This window comes from Solanum stenotomum, chromosome 6, assembly GCF_019186545.1.
Source record: "Solanum stenotomum isolate F172 chromosome 6, ASM1918654v1, whole genome shotgun sequence".
NCBI lineage: Eukaryota > Viridiplantae > Streptophyta > Magnoliopsida > Solanales > Solanaceae > Solanum > Solanum stenotomum.
Window position 1 is genome coordinate 5,812,780 of NC_064287.1, and position 16,466 is coordinate 5,829,245.

Below are 16,466 nucleotides of genomic sequence, written 5' to 3' on the forward strand. Positions count from 1 at the left end.
CACACAATGATATGACTCCTACATATATATATATATATATATATATTCTTCTGAATATTGAGGATCCATTTACTTTGCAAAAGGAAACAACCTAAGAGCCATTGTATTTTGTTATGAGCTTAAAGACCACGTTTGTTTTGATTATTATTTAAATTTTATTGTATGGTATTATTAAATTCATAGTTCGGTAACAAAGAAAAAGTCTTATTTTGTGTAACAATTGATTTGGTAGGCATTTGGCCATGCGATACCATATCACGATATGGTATCGTGAGATGGAATTAGCGTTTGGACATGCGATTTTACGCTGATTCCATGTCATGATTCCATATCATGAGGTGTGATTCCATATTCTCCAAAAACCATGATATGGAATTATATGGTAATTCTATATCATGATTTGAGATATTTTTAATACAAAAATTGATCCACAAGTTTATATTTTGTTAAAACAACCCCACATTTATATCTACTAACCATTTATTTCATATGTTAATAAAATTTATAATCACATCATTACTTTTTAAAATTTATTATTCTTGCCGATATAAAATTTATTATTCTCACCAACATATAGTCACTTTAACTCACACCAACCGATTGTTAAAGTGATGAAATATTTATGGTCTATGAGCATGAAAATATAGTTGCGGATGATATTGACCAACAAATGGCTCAAAGTAACAATGTTGGTTCGTCTTTTCGGTCACATGATCGAGAAATGCAAGTTCAACGTAAGAAAATTGTCCGTATTATGTGGGAGGATTATATTAAAGACTAGTACACTACAATTTATGTTCAATTTTTTTTTAATTAAATTAAAGTTAGATGAAATAATTACTTAAGTGGAGAACAAATAGCTTTGTAATAATTTATTATGCGATTTTATAAATTTTTGTTTATTTGATAAGATTGAATAAACAATTGGGGCTATTTTAATAGTTTTACAACTTATGAAATTTTTATGTTTTTGAGAAAATATACAACACAAAAATTCCACATTGCATGTCCAAACAAAACTTTAATTTCATCTCATGATTCCATATTATGATACCATTTCATGATTCCGTATCATGATACCATATCGTATGCCCAAACGGGCCCTTGGTATGATCATATCGTCACCTTATCTTTTTTTGCATTTTGTCTTTACTTATTATTTTATATCTTACCCTTTTTTTTATAGTAGATCTATGTCTACTCGCTACCCTACTCTCTTATTTTGTAAATGTATCCTTCAAATAACTGATGTGCAGTATTATTATGTAGTGACATATAAAAAAAATGATAGCCTATTCAAACGTTGTATTTTTCAAAATAATATAATATTTTCTTTGTTTCATATTAACTGAATTTGTAAGGCAATAAACACATATTAAGAAAAATATTCAAGGGCATAATTTAAATTATAATTTCCACTATTGTCCTTTATGAAATCATAAATATAAATTTATAAGTAGTGTAGTTTATCTCCTAGAAAATATAAGACTTCAATAAATGAAAAGGCAAATATGGAAGAAAAAAAGGGAGGGGGGAGGGGGGAATTTTCGCATATAGTCATTCAAAAGTAACTTAATTATGCTCCATAACTATAGTTTGCTAATTACGATTCGTAGCTACATGTCAGAGGGAGGAGAGAGGCGTCTGAGAGAGGACAGAGAGAGGACAGAGGTGAATTGTATATGTATATCTGTCGAATTATATATGTATATTTGTCTTTATGTATATCTGTCAAATAATTGTATATATGAAACTGGTATACATATGTATTTATATATATGGAAAGCGAGATTGAGAGAGGGAGGAGAGAAGAGATCGAGATTTGGAGAGGGAGGAGAGAGACAAGCGAGAGAGGGCAGAGAGTGGAGAGAGGCGAATTGTATATGTATTCTTGTCAGATAATTGTATATATATAACTGGTATACATATGTATTTGTATATTTGGCGAGCGAGATTGGGAGAGGGAGAAGACAGGTGAGCAAGATTGAGAGATGGAGGAGAGAGGCGAGCGAGAGAGGGCAGAGAATGGAGAGAGGTTAATTGTATTTGTAAATGTATAAGTGACATAATTACAGCTAAATTTAAGTTGCGAGCCGTAATTAATTCAAATTATAGCTATGTTAGCTAATTAACTAATATATGTTTGTTTATTCATATAATTTTTCCAAAAAAATCAAACATTCATCTGAAACTTTGAAAAATTCAATTATTTTAAATAATAATAAAAAATCTTTAAGATTCAATTAAGATAGAATAAAGTATGATACATTATAAAACAATAGGTAAGGATGATCGTAACAAGAGTGTAAAGCTTCTTTGGCATTAAGCTCAAACCATGTTGAACTTTGCGGTTGGTTCAAAATTTAGTACAACCAATCATCAAGTATAGTGTGGGGCAATGTGTTGGAAATCATCACTGCCATGCATGAAGAAGATGTCAGATCACTATTCATTACCAACCCTTGATTATATTATTCTCTGTTTATTTCTTCAAATTCACGTGAATTCTGCTTTTCAATTTTTTCAAAGTCTGAATGTGACTGCTCAAGCCTCACTCATGGTTCATATTGAACGGCTAGATTTTCCTTTCCAAAAGTCTCACATTACATCAAAAATATATTAATCAAAATTGTGAGTTAGTGGACAAATTCATAATCACATACTAGTTTGTTTGTATTTCTATGGCCTTGTTCAATTTTTATTACTCTCTAGACATAACTACACTATGGAAGATCAATTATTGAAATAATATTTGTATCAGGAGGTGTATTGACTTTGACCATTAATCTCCCGCGACAGTCATTCATGTTTAAAAATTTGCTTAGATATATTTCTTTTAGGAGAGAAATAAAAGTGATATTCTTAGACAATTTCTCAAACATGGTTGATTGTTCAAAGAATTTACTCTAATATTTCATTTAATTCATATATATTAAAATATATATATATATATATATATATATATTACCTTAAAAGCATGAACTACTAACTTGAATGTTAAATTACTATAATATCCCTAACTTAGGTTGTGACTTTTTCGATGAATTGTGACATTTCTGATAAGTTGTGACTTTTTTCGAAGGGTTGTGATTTTTCAATGAGTTGTGACTTTTTCAAAGGGTTGTGATTTTTCGATGAGTTGTGACCTTTTCAATAAGTTGTGACTTTTTTAATAAGTTGTGACATTTCCAAAGGGTTGTGACTTCTTGGAAAAGTCATGACTTTTCAGATAAGACACAAAAAATATTTGTTCATACTACTCTTTGTTGACTATAAATAGAGGGGTTTTCTCTCAATTTTCCACCACAATTTTTTTAATCTTCTTGTATTTCAAAAAAAATGTGCGATTTATTGTCGTTGAGTGAGTTCGAAGTTTAGCGGAATATGAGGTACCACTATTCTGATGAAGTAAGTCGTTCTATCCTAAGAGGGTATATTCCATAACCTCGAGTACTTGAGGAAAATAATTTTGATGATATAATAATTATTTTTTCGCTTAATATATACATTATTAGTATGTAATGTTCCAATATACGAAGTTAACATGATATAGTCTAAATTCATTTGTTTTTGTTAACAGTTTCTCTTATAATGTAGATATATGCTTCTGAATATATTTTTCCAAAATTTAGAGAATTGTCACGATTTGTTTTGATGATCAAGACAAAAGAATGACTTTATTTATCAATGCTACTTATGCGATTTAGACTCTCAAAAAATTTGCTTCAAAATAGTTATTACTATATAAACATTGCCCTTTTGTTTTACTTATTTACTATTTCTTAATAATTTAGTATTTTGGATGAAGAAAAGTTCATATGACTTGTAATAACGCCAATTGAAGTTTGTATTAGTTTAATTTTTATTATTTATTTAATAGTTAATTTTATGAGATAAATATTTTCATTAATGAAAATATATATTTACATTTGGGTAGGTATTTGTATTTAAATTAAAGTATTATAAATGTCACAAATGTATTATCAAGTTAACAAGATCTTCTAACTTAAAAAATTATATATTATTTTAAAATGTTTTGAGTTCTTTTTTTGAAAAAAAATCTCACAACAAATGTGAAAATATGTAAATATATAAAATGTAGTTGTTCTCTTTACATGCTCTTATGACATCTAAACAATTTAACGTGAAATACACAAGCAAAGCACATCTGGTTAGATGACAAGAAAAATACAAACAAAATAATGTATATAAGGTAATATTAGTGAGATAAGACTAACTACATGATTGAGCCTCATCAAATTGAAATAAATCTATACATTATTGCATTTAACAAATAAATTTTTTTTATTCACCATCTTCATAGGTTTGCGTGAATAAGACATATATATGCCGATTACTATAATATATATTTTGGAATTGGTAATCACGCGCAACATACGTGTCAAAAAACTATTATCTTAAAAACATGAACTCCTAACTTGAATGTTAAATTACTATAATATCCCTAACTTAGGTTGTGACTTTTTCAATGAGTTGTGACTTTTCCAAAGAGTTGTGACTTTTTCAATAAGTTGTGACTTTTTCAAAGGGTTGTGACATCTCAGAAAGGTCATGACTTTTCAGATAAGACACAGAAAACACTTGTTCATACTACCCTTTGTTGACTACGAATAGAAGGATTTCCTCTCATTTTTCAACCACAATTTTTTTAATCTTCTACTCTTCTTCTTCTTCTTGCATTTTAAATTTTTTTGTGTGATTTATTGTCGTTCAGTGAGTTCGAAGTTTAGATGAATATGAGGTACCACTATTCTGATGAAGTAAATCGTTCTATCATAAGAGGGTATATTCCATAACCTTGAGTACTTTAGGAAAATAATTTTGATGATACAATAATTATTTTTTTGCTTAATATATACATTAGTATGTAATATTCTAATATATGAAGTTAACATGATGTAGTTTGATCTTAGGCGTATTTATATGCCTAGGAACCTAATAATACCCATGTTTAAGCCAAGTTTGAATTCAATTTTTGTTTGTTTATAGTCGTATCGAGTCATTTGAATTCATTGATACTAACCTATATGATTAGTGGTGTAGGTGAGCTTAAATGAAGAAACAAGCACTAAAATGGGCATCGGGAAGTGAGAAAGGATCCAAGCCGAAAAGCAGCAAAAAGGAAGAAAAGAAAATAATGCTTAAGGCGTAGCCATATCCTTTCTGCGTCGCAGAGAGGAATTTCTATTTTGTTCGCGAAAAAGCATTTTGAGGCAGAACGGTCCGTGAAGTGACCGTGTCGCGGAGAAAAGTGTTTGGATCTCAGACACACCTCCGCGTCGTGCCCCTGGTGGCCAGATTTGGCCGTTTCGACTTTATTATAAATAGGCACATATTTTATTTTATTAAACATTCTTTTTCTGGATTTTGAAGAACGATGACTTGGAGATCTATTTCATCATTCTTTAGGGTTCTTTCCTAAACTTTTCTACTTTCAATCTCTTTATAATAATTGAACATTGTTTGATCGAAACCATTGTTATGAGTAGCTAAATACCCTAGCTCTGGGGTTGTGGCTACATGATGATTGTAATCTATTAAGTTTTTATTAGGTTAATATTGATTATCATATGAATCTTTCTTATGTTGTTGTTTTTCGTATTTCGTGCCTGATCACTGATGTGTCGCAAAATCGTAGCACATTTGACGCTTCATAACTATGAACTAATACTGGAATTAAGTGATATTTCGGGATTATTTTATGGGTTTGTTAATTGTGTAGGCAGAATCTGGGTTTTACAGAAAAAGAAGCAGAACTGATGTCGACAAGTGAAGTTCACGGCCAATGTAACGAACCGTTAACTTCATAACGGTCTGTGGTTGAGTTCGTGAAAGTAAGGCAGAACTGGGCCCTGAAAAGATGAAAAGCAAGAACAACCAAGTAAAGATCACGGGTCGTTGTTATTTACACGGACCGTGGTACCTACCGTGAAGTTAAACCAGTATAAAAGCAGGAAAGAGTTACAAGAAGGTTTGAACAAGTGAAGACCACGAGTGACTTCACGGGTCGTGACACTCACTACGGACTGTGGTGTCTCTCGTCGTACATTCTAGTGACCAAGTTTGAAGACCCACTCTGGGGAAGATCCAAGGCAAGACCACGGAGGGATTCACGGTCCGTGAATCCCTTGACGGAACGTGATAGTGGCCGTGACAGGGCCCGACAAATCATTCCTCACTTGATTAGGACTCATTTTAAACATTCTATTTTGAATTACTTTAGTTTTTTTGTTATCGATTATCTAGCATTTGATGTTACACAAGGAGTAACGAAAAGAAACTTGAGGGGGAGATTTTGGATTGAGATTATTGTCTTCGGTAGGACATAGTTCCTTTCGATCTTGAGACTATCAAGTGGTTGTTGATTTACCGATTATTTTTATAAGTAATTCTTAATATGTTTTCATTATCTATGATTGATTCTTTGCATAAAAACATGAGTGGCTAAACGTCATGACTGGATGTGTGGGATCTATGATGATATTCTAGTTGCGATTCCGTAAAATGAGTAAAAAAGGCAATCTTTGTTTACAACTTGTAGTTTACAGCTTTCATTATCATTTTAGTCTATTGAGTGCATGCTTTAGACAGGCCTGTATCTGGTGTTTTTTCGAGAGAAAAGCACCAGTTGGGAAAAGGCTAAACTAACTTTACGAATTGGAGTTAAGGTCGGATTTTGAGAGAAGGGATCTTTAACACCGGATTAAATTAAGCGAAGTCCAATATCAATAACACTTTAAGTTCGAGAGAATTAGAGTGGATATTATCTAATTAGACTGAGAAGAGTTAGATTTATCTAAGTCTCAAAGAGTCTATAAACATTGATTTACTTGACACTCAATTTACGGAAGAGCGTTATAATCGCCGTCATAATGAACACAAAACCTGGTGTTAGAGTTAATATAGCAGCCAGACTCTTCCTCGATAAATCTAGTTTTTAGAATATGATGTTGTTTTGTTTACTGCTTTAGTGAGATAGCCAGTAGAGTGTTGCTGGCTTAGCTTTGTAACTACTATTTTGGCGATTAATAAATTTCTAATTACCAAAAAAATAAAAATTGATTGAATCAACTTACAACGATATCTTTTGTGAACTGTGTAACTAAATTTTGACTGAAAGTACTTGCTGATAGAATACTTTTCAATTAAACCCAATTTTACTTTCCTTGTTAATTGTTTAGGAAATGGTAACGACAATTGAGTAAATGCAATAGTGAAACTTTATCTGTAAAGAAATTCTCTGTGGGATCGACCTCAACTCTAGTTGAGTTCTGTAAATTGACAATGACCAATTACATTCCTTATTTGGAGTGTAAGATTGGACGTATCAAATTTTGGCGCCGCTGCCGAGGAATTTCAATTCAAAAGTGTTTTACTAGCTTTTATTCAATTTGTAGTTATATTTCCTAATTTTACATTTTGTTTTGTGTTTGTGTCTCTTTCAGGTGATTGCTACTATGTATGCCAAGTACCAGGAGTAAAGGAGTTTCATTGATCCCTTACGACTCAGAACTCGAAAAGACTCTTCGAAAAATGGTGAATGCACAAGAACTGGAGGCACAAAGACAAAGGTTGGGACTAGAAGCTGAAGTCGCTGCAATAGGGGTTCAGCAGAACGGCGGTAACAACCAACCTAGGGTGGTAGATGAGAATAGAGGAGTGGATGGATTGATCCCTCCCAGCGCCAACCAATAGCTCCAAGGGGTAGAGCTCAGCATCCAGCGCATATGATGTATGATGAAGATGATGCAGATTTGGATGAAGCTGGAGCCACTGGAGCGATAGTGTTACCTGCACTACCTCCAGGTGTTAAGTTCACAATCACCAGCACTATGATTCAATTGTTGAACCTTAAAGGTATGCTCAGGGGTGCCACTGGTGATGATGCAAATCAGCACTTGATGAACTTTGTGGCTATATGTAAGTCACAAGAGATTCCTGGGGTAAATCAAACAGCAATGAGATTGAGGTTGTTTTCATTGTCCCTTACGGGAGAGGCGACTAACTGGTCGAATGAGATGCCAAATGGCTCCATCAGAACTTGGAATGAGTTGAAGGAAGCTTTCCTGGAACGATTCTTCCCAGAATCAAAAGAGTTGCAGATGAAGGACGAGATTAGTACACACAAGCAACTACCAAGAGAAGCCATGCATGATACTTGGTGGAGGTTCAGCCAAAAGTTAAAGAAATGCCCCAACTATGATCTTACCGAAAGGCATCTTAAACATGCTTTTTGTAGGTCTTTGAATTATGTTACTAAACCTGTTGTTGATGTAGTTTGTGGAGGCTCATTTATGAGGAAGCCATTTGAAGAAAGTATGCAGCTATTAGATGAGGTCTCAAAGAACAACAGAGCATGGTACACTAGAGATGCAGAGGTAGGAGAGCTCGGGTATACATTTGAGCTTTCAGCTGATCAAAGGAAGAGAGAAGAAGAAAGGGACCAAGACATGGCACATATGAGGAATCAAATAGACTTGCTCACAAAGCACATTGTTGCCAAGTCTGAAAAGGTGAATGCTATGGGACAGCAGCACAGGTATGAAGATCAGGATCTTGACATTGATGAGGAAGCTAACTATTTGGGAAATCAAGGAGGTTTCCGGAATTATAACTCTGGAAATGCAGGTCGGAGCTATGCTAGGGATGGTCAGTATGAAAGGCCAGCAAATAGAGATCAAGGAAACTGGCAAAACAGAGAGGGGTATATGAATGACCGCAGTGGTGTATATGTACCTCCAGGTAATAGAGACCGGGTGAGTGGTAGTTCTAACGGGTTCAAGCTGGAAGACATGATGGCTAAGGTACTTCAAAAGGTTGAGTCAACCGATGCAGGGGTGAAAGAAATAAGAGGTGACTTCTCGAGCATGAGTCAGTTGGTGGACTCTCACACCACCTCCATTAAACAAATAGAGTAGCAGTTGGGGCAACTCTCAGTCTCAATGAATCCGAGAAAGAACGGATCACTACCAAGTGATACCATTCAAAATCCCAAGAAGGAAGAACACTGCATGGCCATAGCCACCAGGAGTGGTAAAGTTCTTTCTGACCCTATTTCTGTAGGTACTAAGTATGAATAGGTGTTGGAGCAAGCTAGCAGAGAGAAGGATGAGAATATACAGGTAGATGATCAGGGAGAGGATCAGGGAGAGGCTCAGCAATCTCAACCTAAAGCACAACATTCTAGAGGAAAAGAGAAAGAGGTTCAGGAACACCTACCCTTACAGCAGATTCCCAGGCCACTTCTTCCTTTCCCTCAAAGGCTTAAAAAGAAAGCTGAAGATGGAAAGTTTACGAAATTCATCACCATGCTAAAACAACTTTCAGTAAACATTCCATTGGTTGAAGCCCTAGAGTAGATGTCAGGATATGCCAAGTTCATGAAAGACTTGGTCACCAAGAAAAGAGTTGTAAGTCATGATTTCTCTAACGATGTCCATCATTGCAGTGCCATTGCTACCAGATCTCTAATGCAGAAAAAGGAGGATCCAGGTGCATTCACAATACCATGCACCATTGGGTCAATCAAGTTTGCAAAAGCTCTATGTGATCTGGGAGCTAGCATAAATCTGATGCCTTTAGCCATTTATAAAAATTTAAGCTTGGGAGTACCAAAACCTACATCAATGAGGTTGATGATGGCTGATAGGTCAGTAAAGAGACCAGTGGGCATCCTGTGTGATGTACTGGTAAAGGTGGACACTTTCATCTTTCCAGCTGATTTTGTGATTCTAGACTGCGAAGTAGATTTTGAGGTTCCCATAATTTTGGGAAGAACCTTTTTGGCCACAAGAAGTGCTTTAGTGGATGTTGAGAGAGGAGAGTTGAAGTTCAGACTCAACACAGATGAGGTAAGGTTCAACATTTGCAGGTCAATGAAACAGCCTCGAAATATGAATGTGATATCTGCAATAGAGATAGTCACTGATGAAGACATGAGGGTATCTATAGAAGAGAGAATGGTTGTTGAAACATTAACAGCAGTACTGATGAACTTTGATGTGGATTTCCGGTCTGATTATGTAGAGATCGTGAATGCCTTGCAGGGTATGGAAACACATTCGTATGCGCCAAAGAAATTGGACTTGGACTTGAAAAACAGGCCAAGTCCTCCAGGGAAACCATCAATTGAGGAGCCACCAGTGTTAGAGCTGAAACAGTTACCCAATCACCTCAAGTATGTATTCTTGGGTACTAATAACACTTTACCCGTGATATTGGCTGCAGATTTGAATGAAGAGCAGGTACAAGAGGTGATCAAGGTGCTAAAAAGATACAAAAGAGCCATTGGATGGACCATTGCTGATATAATTGGGATACCTCCAGGTATTTACACACATAAGATTCAGCTTGAGGAAGACTGCGGCCCGAGTATTGAACACCAACGGAGGTTGAACCCACCTATGCAAGAAGTGGTTAAGAAAGAAATAATAAAATGGTTAGATGCTGGGGTGGTCTATCCTATTTCTGATAGCCACTGGGTCAGTCCAGTGCAATGTGTGCCTAAAAAGAGAGTAATGACTGTGGTAGCGAATGCCAAGAATGAATTAATCCCGCAGAGACCCGTCACTGGATGGCGAGTGTGCATGGAATACAGGAAGCTGAATAAGTGGACTTTGAGGGATCATTTCCCCATGCCTTTCATGGACCAGATGCTTGATAGGTTAGCAGGTAAAGGATGATATTGTTTCTTAGATGGATACTCTGGCTACAACCAGATATCAATTGCACCTGAAGATCAGGAAAAGACCACCTTCACATGTCCTTATGGCACTTTTGCGTTTAAACGCATGCCATTTGGACTATGTAATGTACCAGCCACATTTCAAAGGTGTATGATGTCCATCTTTTCAGACATGGTTGAAGACACTCTAGAGGTATTTATGGATGACTTCTCTGTAGTAGGCGATACTTTCGATGACTGTTTGTTGAATCTTAGCAGGGCTTTACAGAGATGTGAGGAAGCCAACTTAGTGCTAAATTGGGAGAAGTGCCATTTTATAGTAAAAGAGGGCATAGTCCTTGGACACAAGGTGTCACAAAAAGGAATTGAGGTCGACAAGGCTAAGATTGAGGTGATTGAAAAATTACCTCCGCCAATCTGTGTGAAGGGTGTTCGAAGCTTCCTAGGACACGCCGGATTCTATAGACGTTTCATCAAAGACTTCTCAAAAATTGCACACCCCATGCGCAAGCTTTTAGAGAAGGAGGTGAAATTTGTCTTTCATGAGATATGCCTTAAAGCTTTTGAGTGCCTAAAAGAGAAACTTATTTCAGCACCAGTGATTATTGGTCCAGACTGGGCGGCGCCATTTGAGGTGATGTGTGATGTCAGTGGGACTGCGTTAGGAGTTGTGTTGGGACAAAAGCGCAACAGGATATTCCATCTGATTTACTATGCTAGTAAGTCGCTAAATGGGGCACAGCGAAACTACACAGTCACTGAACAAGAACTATTGGCTGTAGTGTATGCTTTTGAAAAGTTTAGAGCTTATCTTCTGGGCACTAAAGTGATAGTTCACACAGACCATGCTGCTTTGAGACATCTCATGGCAAAGAAAGATGCCAAGCCTAGGCTGATCAGATGGGTATTGCTTCTTCAAGAGTTTGACTTCGAAGTGAAAGACAGGAGAGGTTGTGAGAACCAAGTAGTTGATCACCTGTCTAGGTTGGAAGCTGCAAAGAAGGAAGAACTTGAGATCGAGATAGATGACACATTCCCGGATGAGCAGGTATTAGCTGCTACTCTTGACCTTATTCCTTGGTTTGCTGATTATGCTAATTTTCTGGTCAGTGACTTAATGCCCGATGGACTAACATATCAGCAAAAGAAAAGGTTCCTGCATGATGTAGATAAGTACTTTTGGGATGAACCATATCTGTACAGGGTGTGTGCTGACAATATAATTAGGCGATGTGTTCCGAAAGCAGAAATGTTGCATATCTTGGAGGCTTGTCACTCATCTCCAGTTGGTGGTCATCATGGTGGTGCTCAAACAGCTCACAAGATACTTCAATGTGGGTATTACTGGCCTACAATTCATCAAGATGCAGTGGATATATTAAGGAGCTGTGATGTGTGCCAGCGACAAGGAGCCATCTATCGGCGCCATGAGTTACCCATGACACCTATTCTAGAGGTGGAATTGTTTGATGTGTGGGGTATTGACTTCATGGATCCCTTTGTGAGTTCATATGGGAAGAAATATATACTGGTGGCTGTGGACTATGTGTCCAAATGGGTTGAAGCGATTGCATTACCTGAGAATGATGGAAAGAGTGTCGTTGGGTTCTTGAAAAAGAACATCTTCTCAAGGTTTGGAACACCCAGAACCATTATTAGTGATGGTGAGTCTCACTTCTGCAACAAAGTCTTTAGTGCACTTCTGACCAAGTATGGAGTAAAACAGCACAAGGTGGCAACACCTTATCACCCACAGACTAGTGGTCAAGTGGAAGTTTCCAACAGGGAAATTAAAACAATTTTGGCAAAGAAAGTGAATGCCAACAGGACAGATTGGGCACGGAAGCTAGATGATGCCCTATGGGCATATCGGACAGCTTTCAAGACACTTATTGGTATGTCTCCATATCAATTGGTGTTTGGAAAGGTGTGTCATCTACCAGTTGAGCTTGAGCATAGAGCAATCTGGTCGTTGAAGAAGCTGAATCTAAATTGGAGCGAAACCGCAAACTTGAGGCTAGATCAGATCAATGAGTTGGATGAGTTTCGTCTGAGGGCCTATGAGAGGGTTGCACTGTATAAGGAGAGGATGAAGCTATATCATGACAAGCATATTGAAAAAAAGAGCTTTACTCCTGGTGACTTGGTGTTACTTTTCAACTCCAGATTGCGTCTGTTTCCAGGAAAACTGAAGTCTAAATGGTCTGGACCCTTTAAAGTCACACATGTTTTTAAATCTGGTGCTATTGAATTGGAAAATGAGAAAGGAAAGAGGTTCAAAGCTAATGGTCAGCGAATCAATGCGTATTTGGGTGCTCCTGAGGATGTGAAAATTGTGGAGGAATGTAAACTTGATGAAGTCTGAGTAATCAAGTAACCTGCGTCGCGCCGCGACGTTAAATTGTGAGCTGCTTGGGAGGCAACCCAAGATGTAATTATATTAGGTATATTCTCATTTTCCTTATTTTTCTTTATTTTTCTAGAGTTATTGCGTGCTGAGGTGTGCAGGAGAGAATAAAGGGGAAAATGCAGAAATTGATGCAGACTGAACGTCACGGTCAGGACCACGAACCGTATATCTTTTCATCGGAACTATCACGATTCGTCAAATGGAGGACTGAATTTGGAAGCTACTAGAAATTGCATAAAATAGAGTTCACGGAGGGGTTCACGGTCCGTCATATATTGTACGAAACGTCTAACTTCTCGTGAACCTTAGGCAAGAAACTCAGTTCCAAGTCAACATCACGGATAGTTTCATGGACCGTGATTTTCATTACGGGCAACTTTACGATCCGTCATCTACTCCAGGTACAATGGGTCCCAGAAGAAAGAATGCTACCAAACTTACTCCTGTCACCGCTTCACAATCAGAGGGTCATGGCGACTCCGAAGCGAGTGGGTCTGAGGTGCAAATAAATGTTTCACCAGAAGATCACTCGCCTCGGGCTACTAGATCATTGGCTAGGAGAGCTATTCTCCAGGACTCTCCTCCTCAATTTGAAGAGGGAGGTAGTAGTTCCGAGAATGGGGAAAACTCGGGATGTCCAACTGATACTACTGTTGGTAACCAATCTGTCGATGACTCGAGGGACAGTGTTGAATCTGACAGTGGTTCTCAGGCCAACACAGGTACTTCTCCACCTATGGCTACCACAGAAGCTGAAAATGGGGTACGAAAAGAAACAGTTAATAGAGAAGATGAGGAGGAAATCACCGATGATGATACCATGGTGATCTATGTGAATGCTCAGGAACCTAACCCTGCATTGAGACCACAGTAGATTGTTTGTTATCGCTCCATGTGGACTGTCAACAGATCTAAAGAGTTCTTCGACAATGGCATTATGAATAAAACTGGGGGCTTCAAGAATCGAGCAATTATGCCTGAGACTAGGGTGGTGGTAGCTGATGTCAAGGCATTCTCGGACATCTATCGGATATTTCAGCTCCATCAGTTCGATTGGATGGACAATGCACCTGGTGAATACTCTAGCCACCTGACCAGAGAATTTTATTCCTCTTATGCAGCTACATTGATGAATTTTGCGGCGGATACTGAGACCACGAAGCGTGGACAGAAAGACATGGCTAGTACCTGGGTCCACTCAACTCAATCATAGTTAGGGGCAAATCAATAGATATTNTATTCCTTTTATGCAGCTACATTGGTGAATTTTGCTGCGGATACAGAGACCACGAAGCGTGGACAGAAAGACATGGCTAGTACCTGGGTCCACTCAACTCAATCATAGTTAGGGGCAAATCAATAGATATTTCTGAGGCATCGATTAACAGAATGTTGTACGGCCCAGAATACTCTGCACCCATTTCAGTTGACCTTTTCGAGGACAAACATCATGAGGTCACCAATGATGCTACAATGGAAAATCAGACTTCTCGAGAAAGGGTTTTACGCTGGATTGCGAAGCAAATTGCCATAGATGAAGAAAATGCAGGTTGGGTCACCGCAACTCCAACACTTATCACTAAAGCTTCGCTATCTTTCCCGGCCAAGGTTTGGTGGGCTGTTATCCGAGCGCAATTACGACCGACAGCTAATGATAACACTTTGTCCCCTTCCCTGGCCTCGTTAGTAGCATGTCTTCTAGTTGGTTACCCGATCAATGCAGGAAGGATAATAGCAATCGAGATGAGAGACAGGGTACTAAATGAGCGAACTACACTTCCTTTTCCCTGTCTGATAGGGAAATTATGCCGAGGAGCGAATATTCCTCCGAATAGCCTAGTTGACAGATGGGGTGAAGTATTTAGACTAACCCAGGTTTTAAAAATTAAAGATGACGCGAACCATCTCTTTGGCGCGAAATTTACCGTTGTAGGTACTTTAGCTGTTATTCCACATGTCCCACTTGAGATCCCCCAGGCCAGTAGAGATCTAGAACATGGGGAGTCATCACAACCGTCCACAAAGGCACCACCACCCCCAGCTTCAGCATCCCAGACTTCAGGTACTTTTATCACTATCCCTATGCTTTTTCTTGAGAAATTGGTTGCAGATCAGCGCCAGACCAGGACATTGGTGGACAAAATTGTGCTCCGGATGCCCCAGCTGATAGAGACAAAGGTATTAGCTGTGAAAAAGGAGATCAAAGATGAGATGAAGATGGAGCTATCAGTCTTAAAGAACCGAATGGATGGTTTGGAGAACCTTGTTCAGGATCGCTTCCAGGCTACAGGTTTAGCCGATACTGAAGAGTTCATAACCCAGTTGGCCGAAATGCGCACTCAAATTGCTAACCTGGCTGAAAAGCCAGCACAGGTGCCCACTCCAATCATGCCAGAGTCATTGATACAAATGCTAAGTCAGGCACCCTCCACTCAAACACTCGATGACCTTTGGGGAGAACCCCCTACAAGTAAATCCGGCAAGAGAAAGCACATAACTGGAGAACTTGATGAAGAGACCCCTACTGACCCCGCCAGAGAGGCAAGAAGGCAAGAAAAGAGAGCCCGTAGAGCATCAAAGAGGGAAGCTAGAGAAAAAGAAGCCCTTGACCAGCTACAGCGAGATGCAGCCTTAGTTGGAGCTTCTGGTAGTGGCACACCTGCTTCGACTAATAAGGACTACACTGATGATGTCCCGAGACCTAAGAATGCACCAATTGATAAGGGTGCCAATGCTGATACAACGACCGGCGTCTAGAGCGTCGTAGGTATGACCTCTCCTCTTAGCCTGTGTATTTGATTGTTTTATCTCGACTTTGAGGACAAAGTTCTTTTTATTTGGGGAGAAGGTGGTCAGCAGCCGGCCATAGCGAATATTTTATGTATTGAGCTGTGCAGCAGCTACTCTGTGAATATTGAAGACCCGAACATGAGTTTGACTGTTAGGATCTTTAGATGACATCTTACATACTGATATGTTGAAAATGGCTAATCTGACCAATTAATTGGTGAACCAAGAAACTAAAAAATACAATCATGTGTAGTATGTGAGTAAGTTTTGGTTGAAGTCTAACACTAGGAGCAGAAACTAGAACTTGCCTAAGTAGTCTTGCTTGAATCTGAAAATAACCGGATAGGAAAGGATCAGTAGGCCATTTTTGTTAAACCAGTAAAAAGCCAAAAATAAAGGAACCAAATGAAAAGCTTATCACTTGAACCCAATTTGAGCCTTAAATCAATCTTTGTTCCTACCCAATATATATCAATCCTTGGTTCTCTGAAGGTACATGATATCACAACTCAGGCCAAAAGCCTAAGCTGAGGGTGATTACAATTTCAAAAAAAAAAAAAA

The 16,466-nt window shown here is 37.9% G+C and overlaps 1 pseudogene; it reads left to right on the forward strand.

The window, feature by feature from the left end:
* LOC125868423 (uncharacterized) overlaps positions 1–16,466 on the forward strand; it is a 92,081-nt pseudogene that overhangs the window by 25,560 nt on the left and 50,055 nt on the right.